Below are 27,486 nucleotides of genomic sequence, written 5' to 3' on the forward strand. Positions count from 1 at the left end.
TACTTTTAGTAGAGATGGGGTTTCACTATGTTAGCCAGGCTAGTCTCGAACTTCTGACCTTGTGATCCACCAGCCTCGGCCTCCCAAAGTGCTGGGATTACAGGCGTGAGCCACTGCACCTAGCCGATTCCTTTTTTGTCTTATCCTCGGTAGTCTTTTGCATAATTTTGGGGCAATTATATTTTCTTACGTCTTATGTCTCTGTGTAGCTAATGCAGTCTGCCGTCTGATTTTCAGAAATTCCTTAAAATGTGTGATTTTCTGATGGTACTCTTTTTTCTTCCCTTGCTACTCTTTCATTGTGTAAAATGTGTTTTTTGCCATTTGATGGGAATTTAGATGGCAGGCAAAATAGAAATATCAGCTTAGCCTGCCTTCTTGACCCAACTACTATCATTTAATTTTTATAACAAATCTGTGATAAAGCTTGTAGAATTCTCATTATACAGATGAGAAAACTGAGGCTCAGAGAATTTAAATAACTTGTGCAAACAGACATATATCAACATGGAATCTGGGTGTGAAATCAGAAGTGTTTACCTCAAAGTCATTTTTTTACTTTCACTTCAATGTAATGTAATGCCTGATGAAATTGATATATGATCTAGGTACTCTTGCTTTGAGGTATTTATACTTGTTGGCAGAGATGGGACTTTTTGAAGCTCTTTTCTGTCTAGTTTATTCTAGCAATGTCTAAATAAATAAGAGTAACATTTATTGGAAGTACTATTAATACACAAGGAATCATGGGTTCAAGAGATAAGCATGCATTTTGGAGTATAACGGATTCCTATTTAAATTGTGGTTTTCAATTCCAGTTATTAGCTATGTAACCTTAGACATGTAATAATTCTTTTCAATTCTCTTATATTTTACCATCTTCATTTGCAAATTATATATAGTAATGTCTATTTCAAGGACTTATGTAAGGATTAATTGAGAGGCATATTTAAGAGCATAGAAGAGGGTGGAGCATATGATAAACACTGACCAAAGGTTAGCTTTTTTATAATCCCATACATTATATTTAATTTTAAGAACAACCCAGAAGTTGTGTACTATCATTATATTATAGGCGAGAACGTTTTGGCTTAGAGAGGTGAAGCATGACTTGCACTAAGTCATGTATCTAATAAATGGTGTAGCCAAATTTAGCATGGAAGTCTGTGGGACACTACACTTTTTGTTTTCTCCAGGGATTTTTCTAATTCACATTCTGAACTTGGTACCACATGAACACTTCCTTTGATCTAAGCAGTCCCTTCCGTTGGAATCCCTGAGTTTACTTCTTCTCTTTGGTGTTTCAAGCCACTGGATTTAATTAAAGAGAACGGTGTTTCTGTTTGTTGGAAAACCTTCAGGAAAGGAACCTATTTTTTAATGATTTGGAAAATGAAGAACTGAACAAATCTGAGCCTGTAGCTGCAATTATTAGCAAATAGTTTGGGTGATAGTTAGGACTATGGACGGAGAGGAACAAATGTTCCACAGCAGAGCAAAACCATCGCAAAGGGAAAAGACTCTTCCCCCACTCATGTAAATAAAAAGGTCTAGGTTTAACAGGAAGTTGCCCAGATGCCTATATTTACCTCAAAAATGTGTAAGTCAGCCTGGATTTTGCTTTCTGCAATGAAAAATTGTACAAAGAGTTTGCAAAAGTTTTGTTTGTGTTTGTTTTTGTTTTGTTGTTATTGTGAAAATCAGTTTTTTGTCCACCCCAAAACATGCTAACAGACATATTTCCAGTTATGTTGTTGTTGTAGTAATACATAGGGCCCTAGTTTTCATTCAACTTTTACCCCCAAAGAATAATGAAAATTGCTGAAAGAGGAAAGACTAATTCACAAAATGAAAGAAGGGAGCTTAACAAGTGGGTTCTTTTGTGTTTTCTTTTGAGGAAAAGAAAAGTCTTTTTCTTCACATGGACTAATGCACTTTGACAGAGGAACCCAGCAAGCATGATTCTACCAAAGGCACAATTTAAATCTGTAGCATAAACCAGTAGATCTCAAGGGAACCCTACAAATTAACCTCTGCAAGCGCTTCAGTTTACAGAGGTGGCAACAGAGGCACAGACAGCAGAAGTAACTTACCCTAAGTCACTTCGTCGATGAGGCATAGATTTGAAATTCAAGTTTGTCTCCTGGTGCCAGCTACCTTGGCCTACTTAACATTTTAACTTGTTATTTTGTGTATGAAAATAAACACAAGTAATTTTCAAACAACCTCAGATTCAACCATTAATTTAGAGATGCTTTCTTCTATATGTCTATTAACATTACAAACTCTTTTTTTTTTTTTAACTTTTAAGTTCAAGGGTACATGTGCAGGTTTGTTTATATAGGTGAACTTGTGTCATGAGTTTTCTTTGTACAGATTATTGCATCACCTGAGTACACTCGTTTGATGATCAAAAGAACAAGTAAATAAAAACATGTGCACAATATAGACAACTTAGCCAGTAACCCCCTTAATGTCTTTGCACAGACAAATATTGAAAATTTCAAGCCCCATTTTCTCAAATATAAAACAGTAAGGTTGAATTACCTTCTTAAAGCATATGAGCATAAGTACCAAATGCAAATTCATAACAAATAAGTACATTGAAGATGGTACAGAGTAAGACAAAGTCTCTTCTGAATACCAAAGGCAGAAAATGCTTTGTTTTGGTATCTCTTGCCTGAAGGAAACTTTTTTTCCTCCCCTTTGTTAACTGTAGCTGATTTTCCTCTGCAGATTTGAAACATCTATGACATCCATCAACATAATTATATATACTAGAAAAACGCTAAATCTTTGTTCGTCTATTTTGGCATATACAGATTCTGATTTAAAGTAAGCAAGAAAAATAAGACATATAGTATCAAAAAGTCTGATCTCCACATTCAAATTATCTGGCTGATCTGTGTGTGCCAACACACACACACACACACACACACACACACACACACACGATACCATTTACACATGGACTTATCGCAGAGAAAGCACCACTTTCCACAGCATTATTCCCTATCTAATTAGAATGCAGTTATTTGTTCAAAGTCACAAAACTTTGCTGGCAGCCCTACAAAACAAGATTTATTGAAATTCCCACCTAAATCTTGCTATGAATTCACCAATTAATATGACGAAACAATAATCATTAGAATGGAAAAAACAGTGCAAATATGAACAAAAATATAAGTGATAATTTGGTACCAAATAATTTTGAAGAAATCCTTGTTTATAACAAATGAACCAAAAACTTGTTCCAAAACTGTTTTTAAATACTTTTTATGATTTGTTTACTTTTGAAATGTATGAAGCTTGTTCCTGGAAACTCTGGTTAAAAATCGCTAGGGCAGAGTTTAAAGTTAACAGCACGGACCATAGAACATTAGTTACCCAATAAACCTTAATATTATTTCCTTCTGAAGAGAACTGCTTCTTCATTAACTTTTGAAATAAACAACACACTCAAACGATTACTCATTCTTTTGTTGACTTCAGCGCAGTGTTCTTACATGTTCACACTAAAAAGTTCCATGAAGTTTATTTCAAGCAACAGGGGGCTGAGAAAGCTGATTTCACTTATAGTTTGAGGTTTCTTCCTCTGTCTTTAAATATTTATACTTCCAGTAAACAAACACAGATGTTTAAAAAGAAAAAAACTCACTAAAAACCTTGCCCTGTGAAAACAGGCATATGGCAGAGGTTTTTCAGTATGGTTTGATTTGGAATATACTAGAAATGATGCAATTATTTAATGGTTTTACATAACTAACACAAAAATTCGTTGGCTTATGTAGACAATAAAGTTTTTACAAGTCATCTAAACTTTTTACAAATAGATAAATGATTACATTTAGATAGATGTGGCAGAGCTGTCTGTAAGATGGAAAATATCTGGCATGATTTGAGTACATTAATCAAATACAGACAACTGGATAAGAATCATGAATAGATATTCTGTCTCTAGCTACAACATAAGTTAATATATCAGCAGGGAAGAATAATTAGGAAAGTCATCAGTTACATTTATATTTATACTTTATTACTGAAAGCTAATTGCTTCTGTAGCTAAAATATTACTTATTGATTATAGGCAATAGAAAGTTATTTATAATGAAAATATGCTTGATTATTCAAAGTATTGATTTTCACAAATGAGAGCTAAAACCACTCAGTGATGTTGTGATAACCTGTGACCAAGGCATCAGCCATATTTGAAAATTTAACATTTAGCACAAGAGTTGAACCATAAACAAAAGGAAAATAAATGAGGCCATGCCCTGGTCTTATCTTGCACAGGTGTTAGCCTGGATTTAGTCTTGGCTAGATTTGGGAATATTTTTACATAAATAAAGATGTATTTACTCATTTTGATAAGCTGTTTCCCTAGCAATAAATTAAAATAACCATATCACAATTTTCTTGAATATCAAGTCAAATAATGAATATAAAGTTGTTGTGGGAAGTCAGGGGCCCCAAACGGAGGGACTGGCTGGAGCCATGGCAGAGGAACATAAATTGTGAAGATTTCATTTTAATATGGACATATATCAGTTCCCAAATAATGCTTTTATAATTTCTTATGCCTGTCTTTACTTCAATCTCTGAACGTAAATTGTGAAGATTTCATTTTAACATGGACATTTATCAGTTTACAAAATTAATACTTTTATAGTTTCCTATGCCTGTCTTTACTTAATCCTGTTATCTTTGTAAGCGGAGAATATATGTTACCTCAGGACCACTATTGTGTTAACTGTACAAATTGATTGTAAAACATGTGGGTTTGGACAATATGAAATCAGTGCACTTTAAAAAAGAACAGAATAACAGCGATTTTCAGGGAACAAGAGAAGACAACCATAAGGTCTGACTGCCTGTGAGGTCGGGCAGAATACAGCCATATTTTTCTTCTTGCAGAGAGCCTATAAACGGACATGCAAGTAGGGAAGATATTGTTAAATTCTTTTCCTAGTAAGGAATATTAATAATTAAGACCCCGGGAAAGGCATGCATTCCTGGGGGGAGGTCTATGAACGGCCACTTTGGGAGTGTCTGTCTTATCTGGTTGAGATAAGGACTGAAATATGCCCTAGTCCCCCGCAGTGCCCTCAGGCTTATTAGGGTGAGGAAAAACCCCCACCCTGGTAAATTTGAGGTCAGACTGGTTCTCTGCTCTAGAACCCTGTTTTCATGTTTATGAAGACAATACCTGCACAGCTGAATATAGGCCCTTACCAGTAGTTCTGAATTTGCCCTTGTCCTGTTTCCTCAGAAGCATGTGATCTTTGTTCTCCTTTTTGCTGTTTGAAGCAAGTGATCTTGTGACCTACTATGTGTTCTTGCACCCCATCCCCTTTTGAAATCCTTAATAAAACTTGCTGGCTTTAAGGCTCACGTGGGCATCACAGTCCTACCGATATGTGATGTCACTCCAGGCGGCCAGGTGTAAAATTTCTCTCTTTGTACTCTTTCTCTTTATTTCTCAGACCAGTTGACACTTATGGAAAATAGAAAGAACCTACATTGAAACACTGGGGGCAGGTTCCCCTGATATAAAGTATACATAATAGGCATATAATAGTTTGTTCCTTTGTTTCTCATTTTACAGTATTTCTGCTCTTTCCTGGTGTTTTGACATCATAGAGAGACACCATTTCTCTCTTAACCTTTCTATTGAAAAGGCATTGTCCTGGGCTGGGGAAACCAGAGTATGGCACAGTAAAACATTCAATAAAATTATAGTGTCCCCAGTTTTCATCTTCTGGCATATTATTTCAGAGAATCTTGAGGGAAAAACAATGAGAGTGATATTGTTTGAATATTGTAGATGATTAGTCAGAATGAAATAATTGAATAATCAAAAAAGTCTGAATTCAAATTTTAGCTCTGTGACTTTCTAGGTGCATGACTAGATGAATTAATCCCTCTGAGTTTTAGTTCTTCATCTATAAACTGTAAAAAATTACTCATCAGAGCTATTGGAGGAGTTAGAAACAATATATATATATACAGTATATTCAATTTATTAGGTGCCACATAAAATAGAGAACCTGGATTTATGTTCCCCTGCAGAGGATTTCTGTTGTGTTGTGACTTCTGCACTGGGGTTTAAGGAGATAGCTACTCTTCAGCTTTGAGAGGATCCCTACTATTAATGCCTCACAAGGACCCCAAAAAAGAAGATGAGAACAGATTTCTCTCTCTTTCAAAATGACTTTTATCTGCTTTTGCTTTTCTTTCATATCCTGTTGAAAAGACTGTGATTTGAGAGAAACTACAACATTTTGACTGAAATTAGAGATAGAAAGGAATAAAATAGTCATATGGTTTGGCTCTGTGTTCCCACCCAAATCTCACATTGAATTGTGATCTTGAGTATTAAAGGCGGAGCCTGGAGCAAAGTGATTGAATCATGGGGGTGGTTTCTAATGGTTTAGCACCATCCCCCTAGTGCTGTCTTGTCATAGAGCTCTCACAAGATCTGGTTGTTTGAAAGTATGTAGCACCTCTGCCTTTGTGTGCTTTCTTTCTCTCTTGTTTCCAAGTGAAAACGTGTTTGCTTCTCCTTTGCCCTTCTGCTATGATTGTAAGTTTCATGAGGCCTCTGTCTGAGCCATGCTTCCTGTACAGCCTGCAGGACTGAGTCTATTAAAGCTCTTTTCTTCATAAATTACCCAGTCTCAAGTAGTTCTTTACAGCAATGTAAGAATTAATTTAATATAAAGAAAAAATAAGTGGATGAAATGAGAGCAAACTAAAATTAAAATAATTCTTATTAAAAGATTCAGAGGGCCAGGCACATTGGCTCATGCCCGTAATCCCAGCACTTTGGGAGGCCAAGGTATGTGGATCATTTGAGGTCCGGAGTTCAAGACCAGCCTGGCCAACATGGTGAAACTCCATCTTTACTAAAAATACAAAATTAGCCAGGCACAATGGCTTGCACCTGTAATCCCAGTTACTGGGGAGGCTGAGACAGGATAATCACTTGAACCTGGGAGGAGGAGGTTGCAGTGAGTCAAGACTGTGTCACTGCACTCCTACCTGGGTGACAGCGTGAGACTCTGTCTCCAAAAAAAAAAAAAAAAAAAGGAGTTTCAGAGGCTGTGAACTTTGGTAGGACTCATGATATATGAGGGAAAATGCCTGAAAGAATAAATGTGGATATTTTGAACTTCATTCTGGTATCTACAAGACAGATATTTTCAATAGATGAATTGATTTTAATGTGAAAAATAGTAGAAGAGAACAATTATCTTTTAATGGAAGAAATTTAAACAAAAGCATTAATTGCACATTGGTTATATAATCATAAGTGGTAGTTATTTATTTCAATCATTCATTCATTTACTCAATCAAAATTTATTTATTATGTACTGAGTGTAGGCTGGAGGATAATGAAGGAAAAAAGTAAACTCACTACTGGAACACCAACCTGACTGCTACTATTTACTTTTCAGCAGTAAGAGCAGATTGGGTGCTTTGTGCATCACCAGGTTTCCTAGCTACATTCAGTGGGATAAACAGGGTAGCCTATGCTTACTCTGTCTTCACCAGAACTGAAACTACATTCTTTTCTAAATTCAGTGAAGTTTTTGCCTCCTACAGTCCTCTGAAAATGCTCCCATGAGGTCATCAGGATTCTCCATGGTTCTAAATCCAGTGTTTAATCTCTGTCTTTAACTTTGTTAAAATTTAAGCCTTCAATCAAATTTCACCTTCTCAGGGAGGTTAATTCTAACTGCTTTATTTAATGCTATAAACTTCTCTTATACAGCTCAGCTTTTCTGTGCCTTGCTTTACATTTTTTTCCATAGCACTTTCATGTTCTCATATTTTAGACAATTCAGTAGTTTATTTTATTCATTTCTTTACTGTACTAAAATGTAATAATCATGATGTCAATGGTCTTTTATTTCCACATGCCTAAGATACTGGTAAGCCTAGAAAGCCTTCAGCCAACATTTGTGGAATAAATGAATGTGCTTTAAGAATTTTTTATTTCTTTGAAAATTTATTTTATTTTCAATGTAAGTACGTTTTGTAAAAAAAGTTTTAATGTAACAGATTGCTATGTTTAGAAGGCTCTTTTTTGCCAGATTGGCCCTTGACTGGAATCTAGGAAACTGGATTTCAGAAAGGCCCCCACCACACCCAGAAATGATGAGTAGCATTTATTACATGTTTTTACGACTTATTGGTTGGGGAATTAAATACATCCTGTATGATTCCACTGGGAGAGTCTCTTGCAAGTCTGCATCTGGTTTCATCCAGACTTTGTGTACCTTCCCTTGCTGATTTTGTTGTGTATCCTTTCACTCTAATAAGTCATAACCATGAGAAAGCCTGTATTCAGAGTCCTGTGAGTTATCCTAGACCTGGGAATTGTTTTGGGGAACACTGATGCACACACCACACATAAATGTATATATATACACACACACACAAACATATCTATTTATCTAATTAGCACATATATGTGGCATTAATTTGTCAGATAAAAATATAATTCATTATTGCCTTCTTGCCTTATTTCCATCATTTCTGTGTTTTCTGTTTATTTTATCCTCTATTGCTTATATTGGAAAATTTCCTCAACTGGGCAGACATAGTTGATTGTAAATTGATATTTAAAAGCAATGCCTCTAACATAGATTGGCAGTTTTGTTTGTATTGATGGGAGTCTTTGCTTAAGAGTGACCAGTAATATGCCAGCAATTATATTGGAGATTTCTGAATATAAAACTTCAGATGCCTTTTTTTTCTGGAAATAATTAACATGAGACTATTTCTCATGTTTATTTCCCAGAAGACAAAGTCTTCCTACTGCTATTCTCCATGTTTGATGTGGTAATAGTAGTCATGGTGTATCCTACCTTACCCCCATTTATTTCAGTTCTGTGCCTCAGTTCAGATCTCTACTTGCTCTAAGGCCCTAGTCTCTGCTGTGTTTTGAGGGCACATTGGCTGCCTTACCATCGACATCCTGCTCTGTTGGCACACAAGGCCTAAGGGTCTCTCAGCGCTGCTTCATCAGTTATCACTCTCCCACCCCATCTGCTTTTAATTTTGAAAAAAGATGTTGAAATCTCTTATTATTGTGGCTTCTTTTCTGCTTCTTCTGTTTTCTTTAATACTGTGGATTTATACATTTTCATTATTTTTACTATCGTGTTAATAAGGTCTTGAAACAGATAGACGATGGAAACCTGTATTAAAGCCCAATTATAAACATCTTATTAACTATTTTACAAAATGATCTGTAGACATAATCCCTGAGAAGGATGTTACACTGTCTACATGGTGTGATTTCAGCAGTCACAATGCCTCTTCCCCCACAATCTCTGGTTTACCTGCTTCTTCACATATGAAATCCTTGTTCTATTAAATAAACACTTTAATTCCACCGATAGAGACAGCATTGAACAGGTAAATGCCTATGAAATGTTGGCGTAATTCAAACTCATTTTTAAACATAGACTTTAGATTTTTTACCGAGAGCAAAGTTTGAAAAGGAAAAAGTAAACCATAGTGTTAAGACTCCATACCTAAAAGTAGGAATTTGAGCAGCAAAATTAACACTGAAGCAATGTACACAAGATGGGATACTCAGTTATTAAAACCACTTCACTTCTGATAAGGTTTTGTAAAACACAATGTGAGCTGGACTGGGAAGCAGACTTATAAACATACTCTTAGCATCACCGAAGGGTTCAGTAGTTTTTTGCTACGCCTGAAAGGGATTACACTAGTGGTACTTCCTCTTCACCTCTATAATCTTGTAATGCTTTAAAAATGTTTGTCCTGGAACTACAATTATGTTTGCTGATCTCAATTTAGCATTATTATTGATCTTTAAATATTAGTATTTTTAAAGTATTTGAACATATATCATTTTCTTGAATTTCCTTTTGTTGTTCCACAGTTAATGTTTCTCAAGTTTAAAGAATTTGTTTAAGAAAATCTTTATTTTGTCTTAATTTTGAGTAATTTACTACCCCTTATTGATACAAAACCCCTTCATCTTGCAGATTTTTCCTCTCCAGATTGCTGTGAACAGCACTGCCATTAGGCCTTGACAAGAAGAGACCTACCTCAGGATTCAAGCTTTAGGAGCCCATACAAGGGGAGTGCCTTCCTTAAATTTTTGAAGTCCCACTTTGATGGCCAGGAGTGGCCTGATCTGATAGTGTTGTAGGAACAGGGCCAGTAAGCCTGGATTCAGACCTTTTGAGATCTCATTCTTGGGTTCCACTAGATGTCCCTATCAGAAACTCATATCCATAGTCATCCCAGACCTGTGGCCAGTTCTCAGTTCTAAGAGGAAAGTCTGGAACCTCCCAGATTGTCAGTGTAGTATTTTCTTTAAAAGATCATGTGAGATCCATCCACCAAAATGGCGTGAAGAAGATGATTTTTTCTCACTCATAGATGTTATGCAATAAAAACCTCTCCATAATAAGAAAGGTTCAAGGCTCTGAGCTTGGTCCACTCTTCATGTAGTATGGACCAATGTTTCAGCTTTCATTAATCTGTGATAGCACATCTAGTCTATAGCCCTCTAAGGCAGCAATTTTTGTGGCAGATATTATTTATGCTGTGTTTCCCCTACTTCTGACATATAGGTGGTCATTCCACTCTTCTGTTAATGTCATGTTCTGGTTCAGGGAGTCCTCCATGGATGGCCATGCCTTTCTCTCCAAGAGCTTTGGTGAACTCTACGCAATCTGAACAGGTCTTTCGATTCTTGCACTTTTTTGCCCCTAATCAAGAGAGTACTAATGTACTCTCTCCGATGTTATAAATGGAATAGACATTCCTTACACAGATGTAACACTTTCACTCTGACCATGGACTTCTCATCTTTCCTCCCTACTAGTGGCAATATGTGGAAGACAGGGGTGCATCATTTATATTTTTCTGCACACCCTGGGTAAAACTTGCATTCAAAGTCATTATCAACAAAGAACAGTCACAATACTTGAGACAGTCATTAGAAACCAGTGCTCATGGGTGGCTCAGTGGATGGTGCAGTATCATGAGCCATGAGGTAACCAGCATTAAGTAAACGGTACTAGAGAAATGCAGAGGCAAAAATATCCAGAGGTATGGCATTGTGATTTATAACAGTGTTGCTGCCTCTTATTGCCGTGAGTGAAATTAGCTAGGAACAGTGCATTATTTTGATTATTATTACAGATAGAGATGGTTCCTGGACACTATGAAGAGTCATCGTTGACTGGTCAATAATGAATAATGTAAGCTTTCTTTCTTTTTTAATTATAAATAATAATCAATAAGTCACTATACCTTACATGAGCCCATGAATTTTATAAGTCCCTTTTAAATCAAATTATGTATATATATAGGAATCCCATACACACACAAAAATATTTGCCCTGAGCCCCACATACCCTAGGAATAGCTCAGGCTATGAAAGCTAGTTCATATATTTTATCAAATGGTTTGAATTGGAAGAATCTATTGAACAATGATATTAGGGTTTCAATTTTCTGTATTTGACATAGTATATTTATAGATTAATAATTAAAGAGATCAGTTAAAAGAAAGATTTTAAAAGACATTGATATATAATTAAATATTTTTTTCTAATTTATATGACCTTAGAATTTATTTTACAATTATGTGTTAATATGAAATTTAGATAATTTTTGAAATTTCTAAAATCCAGGTAAATAAAACTTGATTAGTGTCTTGTCTATAATATCATAGATTCAGTTTGAATATAACTAGTTTAATTATTGCCGCTAGAATTTAAAAGGAAACTATATGTCCTAAAATATCAACATTTTATACATTGATACTAGGTAGCTTCATGTAATATTTTTGGAGTACTACATGTGTTATCACAAAAAGCTTCTTACAATATTGAAAATTTTTACCTGTTAAGAAGTATGTCTCTCCATTTATTTATCTTATTTATCTCAGTAATATTTGACAGCTTACAGTGTACTGGTCTTGTACATCTTCTGTCAGGTTAATGAATATAGTTCTTTTATTTTTTATTGTACATATCTTTTTTCAAAATTTTAATTTGCAATTGTTTGTTGCTAATAGACAGGATTACAATTATTTTTATATTAATCTATAATCCTATAGTCTTGCTAAAAACACTTAATACTTCTTGTAGCTTTGTATATAGGAAATTATGTCATGTGTCAATACAGTTTCGCTTCTTCCTTTACAATTAGGACAGTTTTAATTTCTTTGTTTTGCTTTATTGCTTAGCTAGAATGTCCAGTACATGTTCCAGAACCTCTGATTCTAGGGGGAAAGACATTTAGTTTTTAATTATTAAATATCACATTGAGTAAAGGTTTCTGTAATTTTTCATTTATCAGGTGAAGAAAGTTTCTTTTTTTTTCTTAGTTTACTGAGAGTTTTTATAATAAAGACAGTGCTTCCTGTTGGAATATAGCACCATCATACTTACCATCCATTTTAAAGAATTATTGTTGTCTAAACTTAATAATCAGTTTTGGTAATTTAATTCTTTTTGTTCTCTGGTATCTTCTGGTCCTATTTGTGTCACTTGTGAAAATTAGAGCTTTGTGAATTCGCTGAAAATTGGTGGTACTCTGTAATTAGTGCTATAAGTAATAAACTGTCTTTCATCTCTGACCCAGGAGTTTTGTGTCTTCTATAAACATCCATGAAAATATGGCAGACTGTTTCAAGCTAAGTAAAATATTGAACCCCGAAGAGCTCTTGAGAGCACTAAGCTCTGTTTTCTTTAGGTCTAAAAGTGAGATTTCAAAAAAGAAAGTTTTATAGTGAAGATGACTAAAGGGAACACATAGTTCATCATGACTATGAAGCCCAAGAGCATGAAGTCGGAAGTTGTCTCTCAAGGGTTCTGGCTAAGCCCATAGTCCAATACATAGAAAGGACTGAGAGTCTTAACTAAAAAAAAATTATCATGAAATTCAGTAAACTGAATAATTTCATTTAATTTATCAAACACCGGGTGCTAAATTCCTTGAAAGTATTAACTAATTTAATTATTATAATAACTCCATCCCTTTGTTATGTGTCAGCATTTTCACAGCATTTCACTCAAATCATCTTACAACATTTTACTGGAATTTTAAGGTCTGCTTGGTAGCAGTGCAATGAGAGGAAACAGATAATCTGTTTTTGCTTGCTTGTTTGCTTTTTTTGTTTTAAATCTGGCACTCTCAACTTCAACATGGCTTCCAGGAAATGGTAATCATGTTTTATCAGTAATTAGTATTCTAAAGAAAGGTACTCACCCTCTTCTGTACACATTCCACATGCCAAGTGGTATGTTACTCAAACATCACAGCTGCACAAACATATGTGGGCTATGTACACAATGTATCACTCCCATGCCCACACACACATGCACACACACTCTCTCTCTCACACACACAGAGATACACACACATGCACCCAGATTTTTTGGCAGTTGCTTTGTGTTGTATTTCTACATAACAGGCTTATGGCTTCCAAGAGTGATAAGATAAGAAAATTATGCTGAATAGGCACCATTTTCTACTCATTACAATACTAAGTTATAGGAATAAACTATTGTGACTACTGTTTTGTCAGAGTAATGCACTTGCTCAAATACAAATGAATGACAACACAGCTTAAAATGCTATTGTCTCATTAGAGTATCAATGGTAGAGCAAGCATGTATTCCAGTGTTCTGAATTATTGAGATGCTTAAGCTTATATGAACAGTTGAAGCACATAAATTTCCTGAAGCTTGTTTCTAATCAGTACTTTAGCTAATTGTGCCTATCCTGACTCTTCTCCACCTTTTGTAAAATTGTACACAATGAAGGTCTTAACATGCCAAAGAGTGACAAAACATCAACAATTATTCTTGGAAGTAAACACATCAGCACAAGTTTCCTCCCCAGCTTTTTTTTTTTTCTCTCAATAAACACCATATTTGATATAGAAGGATGGTGTAAGGATGCTAAGTCACAAAGTCAGAAAGACTTTGAAACGCAAATAATACCATCTTCTTAATCTTATATTGTATTCTACTTTTTACTTTGTACATTTGTTGTAAAGACACAATACGACAAAGTATATAAAATGCCCACAAAATTGCTCTAATTTGTCTGGGTACAGTGGCTCATGCCTGTAATCCCAGCACTTTGGGAGGCTGAGGTGGGCAGGTCACTTGAGTTCAGGAGTTCAAGACCAGTCTGCTCAACATGGTGAAACCCTCTCTCTACTAAAAATACAAAAATTAGCCAAGTATGATGACAAGTACCTGTAATCCCAGCCTCTCTGGAGGCTGAGGCAGGACAATCGTTTGAACCCAGGAGGTGGAAGTTGCAGTGAGCTGAGATCGAGTCATTGCACTCCAGCCTGGGCAACAAGAGTGAGACTTCATCTCAAAAACAAATTGCTGGAATTTAATGATTAGTAAGTCTTTCTTATATTCCTTTTTCAAGTAGCTCCCATGACTTACACATGGCAGCAAGTGTAAGAAATTTGAACAGAAAAAAAAGAAAAAAAAAAAAAAACTCTTAATAATAAATTTTTAAAAAGACATTAACAATCTACCAATTTTTTTTGATCAATGAATGATAGAATCTCCAAATATTACTGTGAAAAATATTTCTACTAAAGGAGATCAGGAAATGTCACCACAAAATATGCTGATTGAGTTTGCTGACTAATGGAAACTGAGGGCACTTGGGGAACAGCAAATGCAGGAAGGAACTTTCTCTGAACTCCTTTAATTTGCCTAAAGACAGATTGCCCAAAAGGAGCACAATTGTCGTGAAACCCCTCCCCAGGAACCTCATCCACCCAGATGGTTAGGAAAGGTTAACTCAGATAAGAGGAGAAGAAACTGGAGGTGACGTCATGCCTAGACAGAATTTGTCACAGGCTGTCACCTGTTCTTTTGAGGGCTCCTTCATCTTTCTCAAAAATCATTTACTCTCGTCTAAATTGCCTACCTCTCCCTTCCACTCTCCCTAATGAAGAGGGCATGTAAGCTTCTAGATCTCACTGAGTTTTTCTATACATACTTTTCTTTCATGTGAGACTCCTGTGTATGAATAAAAGGGTATACCTTTTTTCCTGTTAATCCGTCTACTGTCAGTTTATTTCATAGACTCAATTATCAAACTCTCAGAGAGTAGAATTTCCCTCCTCTATAATCCTATGATCTTTCATATTTGAAGATTATGCTCTCTCATCTTAATTCTGGATTATGTGGCTGAAGGTGTACATACTATAACCAATTCCACTTTTTCTCATTAACATAACCCCAATTTCCTTGAAGAGGAAATGGGTACCTGTAAGAAACAAGTTTCAGCCACATTGCGGCAATGCGTGACTAAGTTATACAGTGATGACTAGCAAGATGAGACCAAAAGTGCAATGAGAATTTCTGGTTACTTTTTTTTGTTTTCTTGATTCAGGCAACCTTTTTTCTCTCTTGTTCTTTCTCTTCCTGAGAATTCAAATATGATATCTTGTATTCAATGCCAATTGTGAATAGTAATGATACTGTGATGTTAAGGGAAATAGTTACCTTCCTGATATTATATTTTACATCTTCAGTTCTAAACTTCTATTATGTCATTTTCTTTATCTCATTCTTTTCACAGATTATATAGCATGTTTTAAGTTACAGGTGTTTGAAGTTTAGTGATCTTAAGTTCCAAGTTTGTCATTTTTTAGCTAGAAAGCATAAAAATGTTGAAAAAATTGAATGTCGCCAACTCTGCAGGGGTAGAAGTTGTATAGACAGGCAAATAATTCTTTTACTCAATAATACATATTAATTTGTCCAGTAAAGACATAATTGATTTTCATCCTAAAGAAAAGATTACCTCAAATAATACATTTATTTCCCTATAGGATGTTCATTAGTTTGCTTCTATTAGCAAATTTATTTTGGCATTACTACTTGTCTAGATATGTGTACAGTTTTCAAATTCATCTTTTACTGATTACCTTATTCAATTAATGAGTTAAATGAAATTGATATCTGATTATTTACATGAGTGATGTTTTTAACTTTTTGACAAGTTATACTTCAGTGTTGCCACTAATTCAATTTATAAGTGAAGGAAATATGATTCTGCAGGATAAAATAGTTGCCCAATTTGATTAGCTGACTACTAGCAAATCGCAGACCAGAGTCCAGTTTTTCCTTTTTATTCTGTTTACTAATCCTAAAACTTCAGCTTATATTTTTGACTTTTACTTCTCCACAATTCTGTTTTTACTTCTGATTACCTACTCCCATCAACATACACGTGAACTCACAATCCAAACAAGAGAGACCTAAAAGTATCATGAAATTCGAGAAACATTGCCAAAGTAGTCTATTTCATTGATTTCTTCATTAGTTTTACTTTCAACAGTCGGAAGATGGGGAACTACAAGACAAACAGGGACAGCCACATGTTAGTGAATAGAAGCATGCAACCAACATTTTAGTTTGTTTCTAGTCACTAAATTGCTACAGCTCTCAGTAAACAATGGTTATTTAAGTATGAAGGGATGGTGAGGGTTATTTGTTTTTTAATCGTATTTTATTATGTTGCTTATGTGTACAAGATTACCATATTTGCAACCTTCTACCCATTATGTTTTCTTTTCATTATGCCAGTTTAAGCATAATGTTTTCCTTCTGGACTGAAAGATGTTTCCACTTAAAACAATGGTGGACATGTCAAAGAAACAGAATTTTTTTTTCAAAAAATAGCATGTTTGCTTTTTAAAGAAAATTTAAGGGAGAAAAGGATATGCAGTTTAAGAACAGCACATGAATGGAATGATGTGTCTAATTAGACTTACTGTTTCTCTATCAGAGACTGAAAGCTTTGCAGAAAAGTAAACAATGCTTTTCACTCCCTGGGTAGAAATATTCTGTCAGGTTTATTTTCCTCTTTGAATAGCATAGTAAGGAGAGAAGAAGGAGAGAGAAAACACTGGTTTTGGTAGGGATTTCAAAATAATTCTCTGCACAATATTTCTTTCTGAAATAACAGCATATGCATAAAATAGCTCATTAGCTCCGCTCAACACTGACTCAAAGCTAGCTTTGATATCTCTTAGTGTTCTTTATGCCAACAATCCTTAGCTACTGAAGACCTTAGTTCAAACCAGTGTTTCCAAAACTGTGCTGTGGGAAAGCTTCACGGGGTATTAGCAGTCACTGGATGAGAAGCGGGAGGGGAGCAGGTGGGTAGTTTACGATTAAATATGCTTGTGAAACTCTGGGCTAATTAAAGTTAAATAGGTTTCTTTCTTTACAGGATGTTTAAGAGATTTTGTTATGCTAATTTAACATTTTACAATTTATATTTATTATTTATTTTAAGTTAGCTTTTTGAGATTGTGTGTTGGAAGACTGGTGGGTACCTCTTAGCATCTTGCTGTCTGGAAAGGGCAGCTCTAGAGAAAAGATAATCCTTAACACTAAACTGAAAGCTCTGTGATGAAAATACCATATCTTCCTTGTTCATCACTGCCTTCCCTTTGACAAGCACTGGAGACATTCATAGATATTTTCAACTACAATGCTATGTCTTTTTTAACCAACCATATTAACCATATGTCTTCTACCTTAAACAGTCATTTAATACCCTCTTTGTCTATAAATGAAGTTTTGAAGATCAAAGTGAATCATAGAGATAAAGTATTTTTGATCACTGTAAACACTATTTACTTACAGCATCATGGAATGTTGCAACAGGTACTGTTCTTGAAGATTATATGGTTGAAATTATTTATGCGATAGTCAAGAAAATTGAAGTTACTTGGACAAGGTCACACGTCTTATTATTGTTTAACTACATACAATTAGAATCCAGGTCTTATAACTTCTAGCTCAATGCCCTTGATACTATGATTATTATTCCTATTTAATATGGGTTTAAGAATATTTATTAAGTAATAAATCTAGTGATAGGGTTAAATCATATTTACTATCAGTATAGTCGAGGTTAAGTTGGAGAAAATAACTTAGTAATTGTCAGATACAATAGTGTGTCTGTACTAAAACTGTGCATGGTTATAAAAACTAACAGACAAATAAAAATATAAAAGAAAAATCCCTAAAAGACTGTCTGATCATGGATCATTTTGAGGTTTCAGACTCACAGTTAGCCTCAAACATTTTTATTAAGAATTATGTAAAAGAGTAGATTAACTTGACTTAACTGCCAAAGAGATGAAGATTTGGACTGACAGTGTTTATGATGTCCATAGCTTTCTCTGTCGTTCTCTTTCCCTTAACATAATTGGCTTTGACTGGGCAAATCATGTTGTTTTCATTGTAATGTCATTGCAATTTATGATTCCATAAGGCACATGAATAGATTTTTTATTTCATTTGCTTTGCATTTCATTTTAATGCTACCTAAGAAAATTACCTACACAACTATGCATGCTACCTTTTATTAGCTTTACCATGTTTCCATTTTCATATTTTCAATCACTATCATATTTTGTTTTAGCTGTATTACAAAATTAATTCTGCTTTCACAATTACATCATTTACCTTTAGACTCTTTTCTTGTGAATTCTCTATCTGTAACATTATGTTAAATGGAAGCCTATACTCAGTAAAACAAAACTATGCCAATAATCTAATTATTATAATGCAACACTTATGATAGAATTTTATTTCCAAACAAGAATCTTGCTTTAGATTTTATCAGAGTCATTATTTTAATAATCTTTAAGAAGCAGGCAGAGATATAAAACCCTAATGTAAATATATTTTTGGGGGGTTAAGAGATTAGTTGTATCAGCCTTTTATTATATGTAAATGCACAGTTTCTATTCATAAGACTAAACACAAACACAATCAGGATAATGCTATTTTCATACACTTTAAAATGGCAAATGAAGTCTCAGTGATGGGACTGGTAAGTATTGAGGAATTAATGTGACCCTGGGAATTTTATGTTTCACAAAGATAAACAATTTCCTTTGTGTATTTTTCTCTTACATTTGGAAGTAAATTATTTTCTCTCTACATTCTGCTATCTATTCACAAGCTTACATTTGTCCATTTGTATTTGGCACTAGCTTATATTTGAAACTCTGTGTTTTTGTTTGTTTGTTTGTTTTTTGTTTTTTTTTTAGTTTTAGTTTTAGTTATAAATTAATGTGTTTCACAAGATCCTTAGGGTTACAATCTCTCTTTTACACACCAGGGGAAGATCCAGGGAGCACAGGAGAAACTACCAAAGATTATATCGTTTAAATTATTAAGTATAGTTTCAATTACAGAGTATAGTCTCAATTATTATTGATAATTGAGTATAGTGAACTTTGGGCATTCTCTCTCAAATGTCACACTAGAAATTTCAGTCAAACCTAAATCTCAATGGAGTAGAGAGTTGGTTGTATGCAGTGATGAAGAAAGACTGTACGTATTTCAAATTTTTATGCGTCTGTTATTCTTTAAGCTATTAACATCCATTTTCCATCAGGTATGGGTCTCAAAGATTTCATAAAGTAGACCTGTTGAGGCAGTTATGTAATATGGCTTGTCAATAATCAGGGGAAATATTATGCATTTTAATATTAATCCAGTCATCTGTTAATCAGCACACATTTCATAAGAATCTACCATGACTGGAACACTATATTAGTCTAGAAAAACAGAGAAGAATCAAAGGGTAGAGTTCCTCCTCTTACAGAGTGAAAAAATAAAGCTTAAAACAATCTTGTATAAAATAACTTAAAATGAACAATATCGTGTAGAATGTATTTCAGACTAAAGAGTTTCATTAGATAATGCACATCTCTGAGTTGTCTAGCCTGTTGTGTTAAACATTATCAGCTCAACTTAAAAAATAAAGTCAACTTTCTTTTACTATATAACCATGATGAGCTTCCCCACCCCCCCCCCGTTGGGGATCTTCTCTCCCCAGATAAAACAATAAGAATTAAAAATAGTGTTAAGAATAATTTTTATTCAAAAAATATTTATTGAGTGCTTACCAAATATTTTGAACTCTGGAAGGCAATGATTACAGAATTAAACAAAACCATAAAACAACAACAACAAAAATAAACCAACAGACAAAAATACCAGTTTTCACAGATCTTACGCTCTAGTAGGAGAAAAAAGAGGAAAAATTAGGTTAAATATATACCATGTTAAATAGTGATGCTAATAATAAGTGCAATTGAGAAAAATCAAGAAGTTGAGATGACAGGATGGTCTATGGGTTTGCAATTTCAGATGGGAATGATCTTGGAGCAAAGGCCTTGTGGAAGTGAGAGAGAGAGAGAGCCAGGAAGATATGAGAGGGAAAAATAAGTACAAACACCCTGGTGGAGAAGTGCATCTGGAGTGTTTGAAGAACAGCTGAAAGAGTGTTATAAGGTTTATTGAGCAAGATGGGAAGAAACAGAAGATGAAAAGAGCAGTAGGCAGAGTCACCTTGGCTGCTGCAAGGACTGGGTTTTATTTGGCATGGGTTAGAGAGCCATATGAGTTTTCTTTAGAACAGGGGCATGATTTGATTTGAGTTTCAAAGAATAATGTTTGCTACTCTGTTGACAACAGATAATAAGGAAGTAGGAGATTTGGTAGCAGGCTACTGCAATTGTCCAGGTAAAATCTGATTTTTAACTTGACAGGAAAGTTTAATAGGATAGCTGATTTTAGGGTGATAGAAGGGGAATAAGGGATAAGTAGTAAAATGTTTAATATGTCATTATGACAAAAGTAACAATTTGCTGACAAATTAGATATAGGGTGGAAAAAAAATGAGAGTTTAGAGCAAATACTGGAGAAATAGCTGGAGGAGCTTCCAGTGCAAAAGATCTGTTTTATTTTTTAAATAATGGAATAGATGCATTGCAGAGAAAATGATAATAGATAATGAAGAAAAAGAAATAAAGAATGGAAGCAATAAACTAGGACAAAAGAGATGTGGTTTAGTGGATAAGTGGAGAGATTAGCCTTGGGAGCAAATGGGGGCTTATCCCTAGTAGCAGTTGGGAAGAAGGAGTATTTGGGTGCAGGTTTGGACAGAAAATAAGCTTCAGCATGTTGGCAAGTCCTACAAATTCACCCTAGTAGTCATATTCCTTTCTGCCATTGATCTATATTTGCACAATTTGTATTTCTGAACTCTATTCATGTGTCATATTCCTTTCTTCTGCTGCATAATCTTAAACAATTTTTAATAGGAAAAACAAGTGGAAAAAGTAGAGAGAACGAGGGAAAAGAGAATGAAGAGAGAACAAAAAAAAAAGAGAGAGAGAGAGCAAGAAATGAAAAACACACAAAAGAAGAAACTAGAGAGAAAGTAAAAAGAAAAAGTAAAGACTAATCCAGTGTCTGCATTTTAGGATCCAAGATGAGAACAAATATTTGATTAGAAATAATAAATCAAAAGCATGGTAGTGATAGAAATTATTATTTATTTTTTAATCTAGCTAACAGTACGTTTCCATAGCCATCACTCAAAAATATTTGCATAACTAATTAAGTGCTCAAAGTGGCAGAGAGTTTTTGAAAGAGGAGGATTTAATTTATATTTATGTGTTTAAAGCTTAACCTGGAAATGAAGGGACCTAGAGCTGTGTAAAAAGCCTAATTCCTAAAGAAGTCTGAAATAGAGTGAGCATAAACTTTTGTTTCAAACAGAAGTTGAATTTATAACAGAGGAATTAATACTTCACTTTGTTTATTTTTTCCCAGATATCTCTTTTTCTCTAAAGAATGTTGCCATCTAAAATTCACATAATACATGGTTTTGAAATTTACATGTGAGGATATTGAGTTACAAGACGTGATGTCTTTTATGTGTATGTATACCACTCAATTGAGCAGTTTTAGTTGTATTAAAGGGAAATGGTTGAGATAAGGAAAATGTTTCTCTCTTCAGTATTGAAGAGCACTTAAAATATGTTTGCTTTATGAAAGCTGAATTGGTAATATTTATACACATTGTATTTTATTATAATAAATAAAATATAAATCAAGAAACTCTAAATATATGATTAGTTTGGATAGATGCGTATGTCCATTCTATTTATATTGTTTGTTACCTTGAGAAAGTAAAACAAAATTGTGCTTTATTAGGTAGATACCTAATAATCTAATATATTGTACTCAGTGTAGAAGGAAACAGAGAATAGACAGAGAATCCGAAAGAATACAAAGTGGTCAAAGACCATGTAAAGCACTGATCAGAGAAAGGTGTCCTACATGCCAGACCCAGAGACTATTATCCCCGCGGCCAGAAAAGACTTGGTTTAGAATACTCAAAATGTTCTGATTCCATGTCTTCCAAAAAAACTTCCAATTAAAATGCAGCATATTGTGCAGCATACGTACATAGTGAGAAGAAAGTGATGCCCCATCTCAGCATTCAGTTTGCATCACAGATTTAGTCTCATAGAAATTGAAAATTTACTTCCTGATTTCTGTATCATCTTTGGTGAGCTCAGAAAATGATCATCCACCCTTGAGAGTGGGGTCTAATCTTGATGCACACACAAAATCAAATATCTGAGTATAAAATGTCAACAAGTATTTTGTACTATGGTCATCTCCTCTTATTCACAGTTTTATTTTCTGTGGTTTCAGTTACATGTAGTTAATCACAGTCAGAAAATATCCAATGGAAAATTTCAGAAATAAACAACTTATACATTTTCGACTGCATGTTGTCTGAGTAACTGATGAAATCTCATGCTGTACAGCTTACCCCCAGCAAGACAAGAATCATCCCTTTGACCAGCACATCCATGCTGTATACACTACCACTCTTAGTTTCTTAGTAGCCATCTCAGTTATCAGATCGACTGTCACAATATCACAGTGCCTGCATTCAAGGTCAATAGGAACCTAATGTTGCATCATGATACCTACTTCATTCACATCACTTCACCTCTTTATGTAGGGATTTTATCATCCCACATCATCACAAAGAGATGAGTGGGTACAGTACAATAATATATTTTGAGAGAGAGTAAGAGAGACCACATTTACATAACTCCTATTGTAGTATATTGTTATAATTGTTCTGTTTTATTATTTGTTTTTGTTACTGTGTCTAATATATAAGTTAAACTTTATCATAGGTATGTATGTATAGAAGCTAACATTATGAATATAGGGTTAGCTACTGTCCATGGTTTTGACATCCACCCAGGTCATGAAACACATCCCCCAAACATAAGTAGGGGGGACTACTGTATTACAGTTTTGGTGATGGTTACTGTGAAAGGCCAGAATGTCTTATTCCAAAATATTCCTCGTAAGCATAAGGATTATTTTGAGCTGATTGAGAAACACCAGCCATGGGAGAAGCTCTGAAAAAAGAGTAGAATGTACCTTTTTTGTAAGGGAAATTTGTGTTTATAAAGAAATAATCTCCATTTGTAAAGTTCTCTCTCTCTCTCTCTCTTTCTCTCTCCCTCTTCTCTCTTTCAGAAAAAGAAGGATATTCTAGATCACTACAAAATACTATGAATGGAAAAGTCATCAATGTAAATCTGTATAATAAATCTTACTCTTGTTTACTCCACTTTCTCTGGATATCTCTCTATAACCAACCTTCCCGATCTGTCTTTGTTTCATCAAATGATGACATTTAAGCTTGTTTAAAGCCACCTTTTCTCATTTTTTCTGTAGATATTCCCATGTATACATGCGGTATACATGTTATTAAATGTCTATTTTTCTTTTGTTAATTTCTTTTGTTACAGGGGTCTGTCCCAGCTAAGAACTATGAAGCTTAGAGAGAAAATTGTATTTCCCTTTCCTTATGGAAACATGATAATTAAATATATACTTTACTTTACGATGACAGAAAGCCAGCTTCACAAGAAAGTATCATACAATTTCAGAATGGTGTAAAAGGAAACAATCTTGCCTACTTCTTAGTTGAGCAGGGTCTAGACAGCTAAAAAACTTCTTTATTCATCCTAAGGTACATGTCAATAAGCTATATAAGTTTAATTGCTGACCCTGGTTATGGGTATAAAATTAAATAATTCAGAATCAAAGCTGGTGGAACTTTAAATTACTCTGGGCCTTAAGAGGTATGTGGCTATGCAGTCTGAGTTATGTGGCAGGCAGATACAAATTCTGTCATTTTTTTTCTCCCTGTAAATAATTAGGAAGACCAAATGGGGCCAGAGATAAGACTTTCTCAGACCACTCCTCCTTCTCACAGAGTAATAACGTCTTTCTTGGAATGTAGCATTCAGTAACCAATCGAATTACTATAACCTGTACACTGGTTTCATATAGAAAAATGTTGTAATCCTGCTAAAATTTCTCTTTCTCTGCCTGTATAAAAGAAACCTTAACTTTGGACCACTGACTCCATCCACTTGGAGTTGCTGTTTTCCAGGTGGTCATCCTCAAGCTTTGTGCTCAAATTCTATACCTAATCATATTTTCTAGGTCTCATTATTTAAAATTGACAGGAGTCACTTGGCAAACTATCAAAAAAAAAAAAAAGAAATTTAAATTACTCAATACTCACTTAATTTTAGAGTGAATGAGAGGAGATGAAGATCCACAAGTACAATTTGAGGAATTCCACGTGAGAAGTAACTTTATGTGAGCAGAATTTTCTGTGAGCAGAATTTAGCACTTTTAAAATATTTCCCCATAGGATGTAAACATTTACATTTACATTTTCCCCTGGGCTTTAGTTTTTAATAGTTTAAGAAGAGGAGAATGAAGAGAAATTATTTGATATTCCCTCATCCCTACCCCAATGTAAGTGATCAGAAAGTAAAAGGCAAACAACATTTATTAAGACTAATGTTACATTATATGGTGTGCTTGGTAATTTTGGTGATAGGATAACACTTAAGCCTCACAACGGCTCTGTGGATTATGCATTATTTCTCCCATTTGGTAGAAGATGCAATGGAGACACAAGACGAGAAATGGCTTGTCAAGCAGCTTGTAAAACACAGGCCATTAGTCAGAACTCAGAATGAGTAACTACCAAGTTGATTCTCTTCCACCCTCTTCCTTCAATAGATACAGTAAGAGTAGAACATTTCAAATGGGTAAGGGTGGGGAGATTTTCAAAATCTTCATTCTACTTATAGATTTTTTTCATCATATACTCTCAGTATTTATATTCTAGTTTATATCATGAAATTTAAATCACACATGAATAGAGAGAGAGAGATGAAATATAGTAAAAACATTTCAATTAGAAACGTACTTATAAAACACTTGTTACATGCAAATTATCTTCTTAAAGTTCCTCTTGGGACAACCAAAAAAGAAGAAATAAGGGAAAATATATTGCCTCCCTCATCTCTGCTTGACTACTGAGAGCTGTGTTTTTACGGTGCTTCCATAGTTTTGTTAATCATAGTGTGCTTTTGCTAACTCTAATTTTGTGTCAACACGAGCCAAGGAGAGTGAACAACTGTCACATTATCTGTAATGGCTGATTACCAGATATAGCCACTGAGGCCGGAAATCTTAACATTTTTTTTTCTGCTTGTTTAAATACCAATTTTGCTCTGCGTTTTATTGATTGCCTTAATTATTTACATGGTTGATGTAGTTTAAGCTTAAGAATGCACCATAACGTCAAAATTCATAGAGAATTATTGGTCCTTGGCACTGAAATTTTCATACAAGCCTAGGTAATCAGGCAGAATCTCAGTAGAAGAAGGTAAAGGTGAGGCTGTTCTCAACCAAATTAAAACTTCAATACTTCTCTGAAGTGGGAAAAAGGCCTTCTAGACTATGTAATCTTTTGAAACTTTTTGAACATCAAAGAGGTCTCAGAAAATGTCTTGATGGATCAAGTAGACAAAAGTCAGAAAAAATATGCTCTATTTCCTTGACATATACTCTGTTTTCCATGGAAAAGAAAGGAACATCATCTTTAATTTGAACATTGCCACATCCTTCACCTGCAAACGATATCTGGAAAGTTCCAAACAAGCTTTAGAAAATTGACTAAAGAGAGAAAAGGATATATATTAAACATGAAAAAAAGGTCACATGGTCAGAGTGTTTCAAGTATTCTATTTTTTCCATAGCAACCTAAGATTCATAAGTGCAAAATATTTTCTCTTTCTAAGAGAAGGTGAATAGATTAATAGATAAATCTGAGCATTATAGTTTACTTTCATGCTAATAACAAAATTAATCATTCACATTAATGACAAATATGATAGTTCTCAAACATTTCAATCTGTGTCAAATTATATCGTAGACTTTTTTTTTATATTTCTACATGAATGTTTGTAGCAGAACTGATTAGAATATATGCCTGTCACACATTTTCACCATGTCTTCTATAGGCACTTTGTCTGTAATATTAACAACGTCATCTTCATTGTCCTGTCAGCACTCAAAGAGTTTCAGACTTTGGAACATTTTTGATTTTGAATTTCTGGATAAGGAATGCTCAACCTGTATAGCCTTAAAATAGAATATTATTCATCAATGAAAAGGAATGGAGTGCTGATATGTACTACAGTGTGGATGAGCCTCAGAAACCTTATGCTACTTGAAAGAATCCAGACACAAAATACCACATATTGTATAAGTTCATTTATATAATATATCCTGAACAAGTAAATTCATAAAGACAGAAAGCAGATTAATGGCTGCCAGCAACTAAGAAGAGAGAAGAATGAGAACTAACTGATTAATGGGTATGACATTTCCTTGAGGGAGATGAAAATGTTTTGAATCCAGATAGTGGTGATGGTTGCAAAATATTGTGACTATCCTACACACCACTGAATTGTACGTTTTGAAATGGTTAATTTTGTGTTATATAGATTTCAATTCAATTTTTAAACGAATAATATATAACCTTTTAAAACACATGTTCACCCAGTGACACACACTCCTGTTGACTCATTTTATTATAATTTTACTTAATTAGCTACAAGCATAAAACTCCTTATGAATATAACTTCTATGCAACTATAAAACCAAAATAAATTTACAAATAAAGTACTAAGAAGCTCTAAAAAACTAATAGAATACAAATTAGCAGCATAATTTAATGTGACAGATAATCTTGTGCTGCAACTAAATTGTTTCCCCCAATGTGCACAGGGTATTTAATGTGATGGCACAGGTTCTATTGTATGGAGCATTTTGCTACCACTGTGCACACTGAGATGACTCAGTGTTCCAACTACATTTTGTTTTCTTTTACAGCATTGGAGAATCTTCATTTGTAGGATATGGCATACTATCAAATGGTCTATCATTCAGAGGCATATTTGCAAAAACCAGAGACTTGGACACTGAACTCTTATGGCAACATTCAATTATGAATAAGGTGACCATATACCTGATCTTTCAAATAATGGAAATAAGAAAATAAAAAAGAATGCTACCAAAAGTTACTCTGGAACAGCAAGTAAAAACCAGTACAGTTTATCTTTGAACAATGTAGGGGTTAGGTGCACCAACCTCCATGCAGTGGAAATATCTGCGTATAAATTTTAACTCTCTCAAAACTTAATTACTAA

The sequence above is a fragment of the Mandrillus leucophaeus genome, unplaced genomic scaffold, assembly GCF_000951045.1.
Source record: "Mandrillus leucophaeus isolate KB7577 unplaced genomic scaffold, Mleu.le_1.0 Scaffold189, whole genome shotgun sequence".
NCBI lineage: Eukaryota > Metazoa > Chordata > Mammalia > Primates > Cercopithecidae > Mandrillus > Mandrillus leucophaeus.